Source organism: Marmota monax, unplaced genomic scaffold (assembly GCF_021218885.2).
Source record: "Marmota monax isolate L192 unplaced genomic scaffold, Marmota_monax_Labrador192_F-V1.1 WCK01_AAM20220418_F8-fsc00083, whole genome shotgun sequence".
Taxonomy (NCBI): Eukaryota; Metazoa; Chordata; class Mammalia; order Rodentia; family Sciuridae; genus Marmota; species Marmota monax.
The window spans coordinates 948725-959835 of NW_026692848.1; the positions used below are offsets into that span (position 1 = coordinate 948725).

At 50.9% G+C, this 11111-nt stretch overlaps 1 long non-coding RNA gene across 1 annotated transcript; it reads right to left on the reverse strand.

Annotated features, from left to right (window-relative positions):
* Window positions 1-5686: 5686 nt before the first annotated feature.
* LOC124095875 (uncharacterized) lies at window positions 5687-7721 on the reverse strand. Its single transcript, XR_009227242.1, has 3 exons — window positions 7599-7721; window positions 6558-6696; window positions 5687-6404 (listed from the first exon to the last, which is right to left on the reverse strand). It is a non-coding gene; the product is annotated as an uncharacterized LOC124095875 (long non-coding RNA).
* Between the last annotated feature and the right edge of the window lie 3390 nt (window positions 7722-11111).

The following is an 11111-nucleotide window of genomic DNA, read 5'->3' on the forward strand; positions in this document are numbered from 1 at the left end:
CTAATATTCATGTGCTAACAAGTATGGAGTGGGTCAGGTCAGATCTGAAGGACCTCAGATGTGCTGACATAAAATCCACACAAATGGTTGAAGATGTTGGGAACAGAACAAAGCCCTGGTCAGCCAGGTGACCTATTTTGAACAAATGACTGAAGGACGAGTTCTAGCAAAGCAGTTACTTCAAAAAGGAGGAGGAACCGTGACCAGGTGGACAAGAGCTAGTGAGGTTAGAGCTGGGCACCAGCACAGAGGCCACTCTGACCCCAGGACGGCCCAGGGGCTTCCAGGACGGGTTTGTCCATGGACCACCTGGTAAGCCAGACCCATGGGCTGTTTGGGGCCCTGCTCGGCTGGGGTGAGGGGACAGTGGCTGACCTCCATCCTTGCCCTGGGCACCTGGAGGAGCTCCATGAGCTGTTTAAGTGAAGGAGGTAGCCTCCTCAGTCAATAGCTGCAAACAGAGCCGTTGAGCTTTATGTAGAGGTGTCACATTCCTGTGAACACCGTCAGGGCCCCTCAGGACCTCCCCCAGCTGACCACAGCCTCCCCCCGAACAGGCAGCGGAATCTGCTTCCACAGTCCAACCCCAGCTGCCTCCACTGCTGACCCACGCGCCTGCTGCTGTTCCCGAGGACCTCCAGTCTGATGACCTCCACTGTCACCCCACCACCCTCAGGTGTGGCTGCAAACTCTTAACCTAAAAAGGTGTCACTGGGACTGCACATCACAAAAGTTCATGACTGTGGTGTCTCTGTGTTCTAACACCTAATTTGTTAAAAGAACACAGTCTAGCACAGACTTTATCAAATATTAAATAAGTCAATGAACTTTTGTGGGAAGTCCCGGTGTGGTTTCTCTCAGTTCACACCTGGGTGGATAAAAGTCGTCTGCCGCTATCATTAGAAGAGTGAGTCCATTACAGTTCTGTCGTTCACCTGTGTGCACACATGGATGGTAGAGAGTGTGCAGGTGCTGGCTTTGTGTCCCGTGAGCACTGTGAGGGCTGTGGACTTACGGCTCTTCTCTGTCTCCTCCTCTTCCCTCTCTCCCTCTCCGGGAACTCTAGGGAGGCAGAAGTCACAGCCCACCCCTCTCGCATTCCCTCCAGGCCATGGCGCTGAGCTTGGCTTGTGGGGCATGCTCAGGAAACAGGAGTTAAATGCGTCAACAGAGGACATTAGGCGGGCGGGACTGGGCAGCTGTCCCCCACGCCGGCAAGGGTGCACCCTGCTCCGCCTGGTCTCCCGGGTGCTCCAAGGCTGCAGGCTTCAGTAAGCTGGCTCTGTCAGGAGCGCGTCCTGAGCCAGGGAAGCTGGAGGGTGTCCCGACCAGTGCTCCTGCGCCTCCTGCCCTGCGCCTCCTGAAGTCCTGGTGCAGACCTCACGCCATCCCAGCGAGCCTGCCCCTGACTCAACTCGTCCTTCTAAGTGCCTCTGTCATGCCTCGTGGGCCTCCCGCTGCAGGGGAGTGTCGCCTTGGACGAGAATCATTCCAGGAGTCCTGAGTCCTGATGAAACAGGAAAGGCACAGCGCGAGCCCGAGCTGCCTCCTGCTTGCTCAGGGGTTTCTGCAGAGGCGCTAGGAAAGCCTGCTGCTCCCACCCCCGCCACGCGTGCACCCCTCACGCTCGTCAGAGGCCCGTGGTCCCTTCCGGACCCAGGACAGAGGGGTGCCCCGCCCTGCAGAGGCCTGCAAGCCCACTCCTCTGTGGCCGGCCCTGCCTCCCCTGGGGGAGCGCCTGCGGATCCTTCCTGAGACGCTGGGACCAACAGGGCTCTGCTCATCGGGAGGGACCTGCAGCCGAGCTGCGTTTGGAACCGTCTACCATTCCCGATTCTGAGGGATTCTGGATCACTATCACCATAAAGACCATTAAGTGGGTTGGGGACCTTTGCTTTAGGGGTTAGCTTCAGCTTGCCTCTCCTTCCTGCCTGTGACCTTGGCTCTCCTTGTGAACAGGATGGACAGTGTGGTCTGAAGCTGCTGCCCTTGGCTCTGGGCCCAGCGAGGTCGGAAGCAGCGCATCCTCAGCAGAGCTCACCTGGGCCACGCTGTGGCCACGGCCCTCTACAGGCCTCTGTCTCAGAAGTCGTGAGCTGGCTGCCAACTCAGGCTGAAATCAACCAGAACTGTCAATCCAGGAAACAGGGCTGTGACCGTGAGCTAGGGCAAAGACCTGGCGGAGTTTGCTTCCTGGTGGGGGATAGAACACCTGGCTCCTGACCCTGCAGAGAAGACGGGAAATGCCGGGTGGGCGAGGGCACCGAGAAGGGAGCACTCTCAGCAGAGCTCAGCTCCAGGGCAGCCCTGAGCCGGGAGGGCCAGCCGGCCACCCCAGCCTCCCAGGCAGGCGAGGGGCCCTGCAGCACTGCCGACTCAGAGCTGCCCCATGTACAGCCCAGGGTCAGAGCACAGCCTCGCACTGAGGAATTCTAGCCTCACTGGGCTGAGCTCGGAATAACAGCAGACTTGCATACCTCTGTCATTTTTTTTTCCTTAAAGTATTTTGATTCTGAAGGGAAAAGAAGAAATTGAGGCAAAATCTGATTTATGTATATTTTTTTAAAAACTCAAGAAATCTTGAAAAAGATTCCATATTTCCTGAAGCCCTAGGAGAATGAGCCACCTCACTGTGCCCTTCATCCTGGACCTGGGCAAACCTGTCCACCGCCCAGTCTGCCCCTCCAGGTTTATTTCATCATAAAAGGGACATCGGCCAGCAGGAGCGTGTTTGCTCCACACAGCTAATTGGAATTTGTTTTTAATGGTAAATGAAATGACTGCAACGGCTGTGAAATTGATTTGTACTGCACGGCATGATCAGTTTAGTGAAAAATAAATTCTCTTAAAGGTTTGAATTCCAGGAATCCTCATGGGAGGGGAGTCAGTTTTATGCCCCCAGGCTCCCCCGCGGCCTGGCGGTTGCTCTGCCCAGCACACAGCGGGCGGCTGCAGCACGCCCTGAACCAGTCCCCAGAGGTGGCCTCATGGAGGGCCACCGCGAGGCCTGCACTGTGGTGGAAAACTGAGGCCTGTGTGTAGAGACGGTTTTCTTCGTGGCCATTGGTACCTTTGAAGGCGTAGAGTAGGAAGACAGGCTGACATGCTGGCTTGGGGAGAAGGGGCGCCGTGCATGCAGCTACACTTGACCACCTTGTCAACTCAGTCCCCGGTGCTGCTGGTCGGCCTCGGTGTGGGTCTACGGAGATGGGTGACACTGACCTCTGCGTGGAACACCTCGGGCTCTGTTGTGCCCAGCGCCCAGTCTGACAGGCATTCATGTCCTTTAGGCCAACCATTTGCCAGGGCACAGGCTTCTGGTCCATGGGACTGGTGGTCCTGAGGACAGGACAGTAGGTGTGCTGATTGTTGGGCACCAAGGAGCACGGGAGGAATCGACAACATCCTAGCTCACTGTGGGATGGAGGAATTGATGTGTGAGGTTTGTCCATTGTTGGTTACATTTTGGGAATTCTGAATATTTTTATAAGAAACTCTGGAGACTGTTGAGATTCTCTCTAGAGAACATTAGTGATTTTGTTTTCTTGTTTAACAAGCAACCAACCCATTCCCAGCCTCTGCTGTGGTGTTCAGGTCCCCCTGGGCGTGCACCAACCACCACCTCCGTCTGGCCCCCGCGGGTTCCACGCTCCTTGCAGCCTCTGCACCCTCGGGATGCAGGTCAGACCCAAGGATGCAGAGCCGATGACCTGGAGCTTGGTCTATGGTCTTGGGGCCCTTCCTCCAGACCCCTCCCCATGACGTCCCTCCTACTCTCTGGACGCTCATTTCTCTGGTTAAGTCTAGGATTTTGCTTTTGTACGTGATCACACACTGTCTTACGAGGTCAGGTCTCCCTCCTGCCAGAGGCATTTTCACAGCTGCCGTCTCACCTCAGGGAGAGGAGCTTCCACAGTCCAGGGCTGTCTTGCCCAGTCTCCTGGGAACACTCTCCCTTTCTGCACCAGTCTGCACAAAGGGACAGGGGAAAGGCCTGGGTCACCTGGCCCAAGGTCCTCCCCACCTCCCTGACCCCGTAGACCTCAGACGGCCCTTGGCAGGCCTCCTAACTTCCACGTGCACACATACGTGTGTGTTTGTGATGTGTGTGTTTGTGATGTGTGTGTGTGATACGTGTGTGTGTGATGTGTGTGTGTGATGTGTGTGTGTGATGTGTGTGTGTGATGTGTGTGTGTAATGTGTGTGTGATATATGTGTGTGTGTGATGTGTGTGTGATACGTGTATGTGATGTGTGTGTGTGATGTGTGTGTAATGTGTGTGTGATATATGTGTGTGTGTGATGCATGTGTGATACGTGTGTGTGATATGTGTGTGTGATACCTGTGTGTGTGATGTGTGTGTGATGTGTGTGTGTAATGTGTGTGTGATATATGTGTGTGTGTGATGCGTGTGTGATACGTGTGTGTGATACGTGTGTGTGATACCTGTGTGTGTGATGTGTGTGTGTAATGTGTGTGTGTGATGTGTGTGTGTGATGTGTGTGTGTGATACCTGTGTGTGTGATGTGTGTGTGATGTGTGTGTGTAATGTGTGTGTGATATATGTGTGTGTGTGATGCGTGTGTGATACGTGTGTGTGATACGTGTGTGTGATACCTGTGTGTGTGATGTGTGTGTGTAATGTGTGTGTGTGATGTGTGTGTGTGATGTGTGTGTGTGATGTGTGTGTGTAATGTGTGTGTGTGATATATGTGTGTGTGATGTGTGTGTGATATGTGTGTGTGATACGTGTGTGTGATGTGTGTGTGTGATGTGTGTGTGTGATGTGTGTGTGATGTGTGTGTGTAATGTGTGTGTGTGATACATGTGTGTGTGTGATGTGTGTGTGTGTGTGTGTGTGTGTTAGATGGTCAGCTTTTGCAGAGGCCAGGTGTTCCTGAGTGTCATAAACAAAGCGTGACGTGGAGTGGGTGGCTGTTGTGGAGTTCCTCAGGTCACACCAGCTAATGGCAGGAGCAGTCTGGTCAAGTTTGCTGTTTTCTGCACTTCATGCTAGTTTAACTTTATGTTAGTTTTCTTTGAGCATCAATACTGCTTTACACTGTGTACGATCTTGCAGGCAAAAGCAATTCAGTGTTTAGTATCAAGATATTAAAGTGAATAACAATGCTCAAAGCCCATAAAATTCCTTAAAACTTAGGACATATGTATAAAAGATGACAGGAGTATGTGGCTGATTTATGGAGGCAGTTTGGGAATATGACAAGTTTTAAAATATTTCGTTGGGCAGCTCCAGCTACATTTCTGAGATGTACATGCAGACGACTCGGCTTAGTTCTAAATACCGCAGGTGGCAGATGTTGCCCTGGATGCTGCAGCCGAGTTTCCACGGAACTTTCCAGCTCTTTCCTAAGTGAATTTTCCATCTTCCCTAATTGCTTCTGGGAATGTGCCTCCCCATGGGGGGTAGGCCATTGCTTTGTCTAGACAATTCTTTCCTTTGCAATTAAGGTGCAGCTTCTGGTAGGGCTGGGGTGGGCTGGCCTGGGGTCCACACCACCTGACTCTCTAGCAGCTGCGTCCTACCTCACAGGTGCAGCCCCCCGCCCTCTGCTTCCTGGAGCCCCCCACCTCCCCTTGCCTGGTGAGTCCTGGTGCACAGCCATCCCCCAGCCCCTGCTCCCCCCACAAGAGGCCCGGGGCTCCTCCCAGGGCCTCAGCCGCAGCTGCTCCTGGCCACCCCGTAGGCCCGTGACACAGGACCTGGACACGCCCGTGAGTCACCAGGTCTAGGCTGGTGCCCCCACTCCCAAGACACGGGCAGCCTCCTCACGAGGTCCTGTGCTCAGGTTTCCTTTGGCAACATCCAGGAATGTGGATTGTGACCTTGGATCTCTCAAGTGGACAGGCTCTCCCTGGACTCTGACTTCGGAGCACAGAGAGGATATGGTTTACATCCTTCATTTTGAGGGTACCCCTCTGGAGTTGTCTTTCTTGTTTGCTGTGATTTTCTTCCTGTGGTCTCTAATTCATAGAGGTCTCCAGCTTTCTTAATTCTTGAACAATCAGTTCTCTGAGATCTGATATTTTTTAAATAATAAGTCTTTTTCCTCTTTTTCCCCAACCAAAGTAAGCTGCCAATCACTTTTTTTGCATAACTATATGGTTTTTGAGTTAATAGCAGTCCCCAAACTTGTTCAGGCCGTGACATACACAAAACGATAGTATTTCTGGCAGCATCATTCAGTTGGCGGGTGAGTTTGCTGGTGGACGGAGCTTCCGTGGAGGGAGCTCTGCTGCTCGGTGCTCTGTTTGAGGGCCTTGTCAGGTGAGAGCAATCCCCAACCTGGCGCACCTACACACGACTTCAGGTTCACTGTGTGTGATTCAGGTTTCCTGACTTAAGCTACAGCTGCTTAACACTTCACTCAGACATGGTTTCTCTGCAAGTGAACATTGTGATCTTTAAGGATGGAGACTATGAATTGCCCAAATCTGGATTTGTCATTATTCTGATAAATTATTGAATGAGGAGATATTTTCATTATAAACAAGACCCCTCGTCTGCTCATGACAGAATTAAAAAGTATACAAACCTTTGTCATTGAAATGAGTCGTAAGTTAGATTCAAAAGTGGCAAAGTGAAATTTGACTCCCTGGAAACACAGCATTCACTGCCTTATGTATTCAACAATCTGTGCTGAATGTCGACCCCATTTCACAGGCTACTTTAGCCTGAAAGAGACAAAGTCGTCACTTCTCGGCTTTCTGGGAACTCATGGTGGCTCACTCACATAACCAGATGCTCAAGGAACAGGCGAGGAACAAGTCCTGGGACCCAACCCGCAGGTGCGTGGTCACTGGGGCCTGGCTGCAGGGCACGCCCTCCTAGCGTGGGCACACCTGCCACCCCTGGCCATAAGAGCTGTTGTGGGACCGAGACGAGGAGAGAGGAGGCGACAACATGGACGGCTGCGCAGAGCAGTGGTCACAGTGGAGACCACAGGCTCCACAGGAGGAAGGAGGAAGTGGGGTTCCTGAGAGCAGGGGACCACCCTCCCACAGCACAACCAGGAGGGAGAAGGCCCGGGGGACACGCTCAGGGGGGCAGCAGCAATACTGCGGGTGTCCAGAAGAACAATTCCAAACCTCAGGGGAGTTTTGAAGCAGGGAGCTAGGGGAGGGGACGCCTAGGGGGAAGTGGGTCCTGAGGGGAGGACGCATTCACGACTGCTGTGACTCTCTTGGGTGGCCTGCCTCTGACAAGCTCCACTGGACACTCCAGACCCAGGAGATGGCTCTGTGTCAGTCATGCCCCCTCAATCTACCTGTTAAAGCACAGTGGGGTACAAGAGGCTCTGTTGGAACAGTGACTAATAAAGTCTGTGGAAATCGATGTGAATGTTGAGAGGGAGGCTTGAGGGACTTCAGAGTAGGGAGGGTAGATGGCCACCCTGCGGGGAAGGCCACTCCTCCACAGGAGACAAGCCAGCTGAGAGTGCTCTACTCTACATCAGCTCGCCTGTCACTGGACGCTCAAGGGGATCCAGTTTTTCTCTCCACCTCATGCAATACGGTCGGCAGTTGTCCTGGCAGACTGGACGGGAGCTGGCCCCCCGGTTCCCAAGGCCACGCACCTGCCCAAGATGGAGTCCGCTTTCCTCCTACCCTGCTCCAGGCAGCCTGCAGTGACGCTCTCTGACACGTCCTGTCCGAGGTGCTCACTCCACCAACTGCTAAAAAATAGGGCATGGAAAGGGCTTCTGTTCACATGTGACTGAAGGGTACGTGTCGCAGAGATTTTGAATTTTGTTTGCTTTTACTGATCATCTTCCAAAGGTCAAAGGGTAGAGTGCACCATTTCACCCCACATATTTGGTTGCCCACAGTTTGCTTTGGCCTCATGAACGTGAAGCCCATCGAACACACTTCCATGGTCACGGAGCCACACCTGAGGATGTGCCACCACAAGAGAGGGGGTCAGCAGAAGCAGAAGCGTGAGAGGGCAGGCCACCACAGCACAGTCTCCACCCCCAAGACCGCCCTTGAAGCCACAAATCTCTTCCTTCAGGAGTTAAGTCTGGAGAAAGTTTCCGTTCATCCCCCGATTTCCACGAGCACACCCCGTCTGTCAAAGGGCGGCCCCGCGTCAACCAGACAGACATGCTCCCTGCTCCGAGGGTCCCTGTGGAGCATTTCAGATGGTAAAACTGACAGAAGAGGTTTCTGTTGCTGAATAGAGGGCCAGAGTGACCTCCTTCATCAAGATGGACAAGACAACACCCGCATAACTGAATTTTGAGGAAATTGACTAAGGGGTAGCCCTGGAACTCAGCAAGGGCATGACGGAGCCCTGCACAGCGCGGGAACTGGGATGGCTGCATGGAGAGAGGAACAAAGTGTCTCACAGCTGGGACCCCAGGTCCCCAAACAGGATCTGCTCAAAGCCAAGCGAAACTCCCCAGTGAGAAAGGGTAAGAGCTACAAAGGCCCCGATCACCACTACAGGCACCTGCAGTCCCAGCCACAGGAAAGACACACGGCCTGGTGGCTTCGACTTCAGCCAGGAGCTTTCCACAGCTAATATGGCTCCTGAGGTAGAACCTCCCACAGCCCACACCCCCAGAACCCCTATCGCCACCCCTGGAGGACCTACTGTAGTTGGTAATGAGTGCCCTTCCCCTGGGGCTGAGGTCACACACTTGTGGCACCCACACTTGCTGCAAAGTTGCATCACTACCTCCAAATATCTAGAGTCTAGACCCCCGAGACACTCACGGACACCACCAATGTCATCTGCAGCTGAAGAAGTCCCAGAGTGGCTCATTTGTGTGCCCACTCAGAAACAAAGCCACGGCACTCTACCTAGTTGACACCCCACACCTCAGGAAAACAGTCTGTCCCTACAAGAGCTATTTCGTGAAACTAGAGGAGGCAGCTGTTATACCAGACGTACAAGCATCAACAAGGGACATAAGAAGCAAGAAAGAGCAAGAAAGCACAGAACCTCCAAAGGAACACAATGATTCTGCAGAAATAGACCCCAGAGTAAAGAGAAACCCCGAAATGTTTGAAAATGGATTCAAGATAATGATCTTAAGAAACTCAAGGAAATTCAGGAAAATACCATTAGGCAACTTAGCTAGATGAAGAAAAAATTCTGATCTGAATGAGAAATTCAACATAGCTATAAATCATAAAAAATAACCAAGCACAAATCCTGGAGCTAAGAATCCAACAAAGAGGTTTAGAAACAGACTAGACCAAGCAGAGGAAAGAATGTCTGAACTTGATGACAAGCCTTCTGAAATTGCTCAGTCAGAATTTTTTTTTTTAAATTAAGAAAAAACAAGAAAGAAATCCTACAAGATTTATGGAACCTCAGTAGGTAAACAACTTTTTGAATTATGGGAATTCCAAGTGGAGTAAAGATGGAAAAAGGCACTGAAAACCCATTTAACAAAATAATGGCTGAAATCTTGCCAAACCTTAAAAAAGATGTGAACATCCAGATCCAGGGAGCTCAAAGACCAGAGACTCAATCAAGAGCGTCCTCTTCACGCACATCAGAGTCAAACTGTCAAGAGACAAAGACTAAAGAAAATTCTAAAAACATCAGGAGAAAAGTATCGAGTTACATAGAAGGTAACTGTGCTCCCACGGAGTCCCACAGACCACGGCAGAGTTCCAGCCGAGACTGGAAGGCACGAGATGAAATGTTCAAGGTCGGAAACGAAAAAGAAAAACTGCTGACCAAGAATACTACACCCAGTAAAGCTCTCCTTCACCAATAAAAGAAAAATGATATCATTCTCAGAAAAACCAGCCCTGAGGGAAGTCTTCACCGCTCGGGGAAGGAAGGAAGGAAGTAGTGGCCCTCATGGAAACTCAGTGAAACTCCCTGGTGGCCAAGAGACTCACAGTCCTTATCAGTGCCGGAACCCCGAGTCACAAAGAGAGAAAAATAGGAAAGGAGAAAAGGAATGAAGAAGCAAGTAAGTAACAAGTGGCAGGAGTAAGTTCTTGGCTACTAATCATCACCTTGAACATAAGCATATTGAATTTCTGAATCAAAATCAGTAGACTAGACAAATGGATTAAAACGAGCAGGAGCCAACTATGTGCTGCCTACAAGAAAAACCCACTTCCCTGGTAGAGACACACGTAGATTGAACGTGGAGGGACAGACAAGATATTCCACTCAGATGGACATCAGCGGTGAGTAGTCATATCAGGTAAAATAGACTTTAAGTCAGAATCTGTGAAGAGAGGAAAGAAGACCAACCTGTCATGATAAAGAGGTCAACTCACCAAATGGTTATGATAATCATAAATACATATCCAATCAATGCACAAACCAAATATTATATCCAAAGGGAGAAATGGGTGCCGATACAGTAATAGTTGGAGACGTCAGCAGTCCATTTTCAAGAGTAGATCATGAAGAAACATCAGAGTTACACCACACCATGGACCAGATGACCTAGTAGGTATCAGCAGAGCTGCACAATGCACACAGTGTTTGGAGGGCTCTCCAGTATAGACCAATGTGAGGCCACAAAACAAGTATTAGTAAATACAACGTCATGTAAGCTATCTTCTCGGACTGGCAGAATAAGCCTAGAACACAGTAGGAATAACTGTAGAGTAACAAGTCCAGGAAAATCAGATCACACGCTCCCAGACTACAAAAGGGCAACAGAGAAACTCAGAGAATCTGAAGGCGTACTAAGAAGGGGCTTCATAGCAGCAAAATAGTCAATAAGCATCACACACCACACTTACAGCAAAAAGGAGACGGAATTCAAATAAACAACCTCATCAAGAGCTGTAAAGACAGAAATAAGCTGGAAGACAGTCGTGCCTGCAGTTCCAGAGACGGGGGATTTCAGGAGGAGGGCGAGTTTAAAACCAGCTCCACAATTCAGTGAGGCCCTGAGAGACTGAGTGAGACCCCATCTCAAAAGAGATAAAAAGGGCTGAGAATGTGTCTCAGTGGTCAAGTGCCCCTTATCATTTTAGAGAGAGAGAGAGAGAGAGAGAGAGAGAGAGAGAGAGAGGGGTAAGAATGAACCAAACACAAAATTACTAGAAGGAAAGAAATATAAAGATCAGAGTAGCAATAAATAAATTTGAAACTAAAACAATTT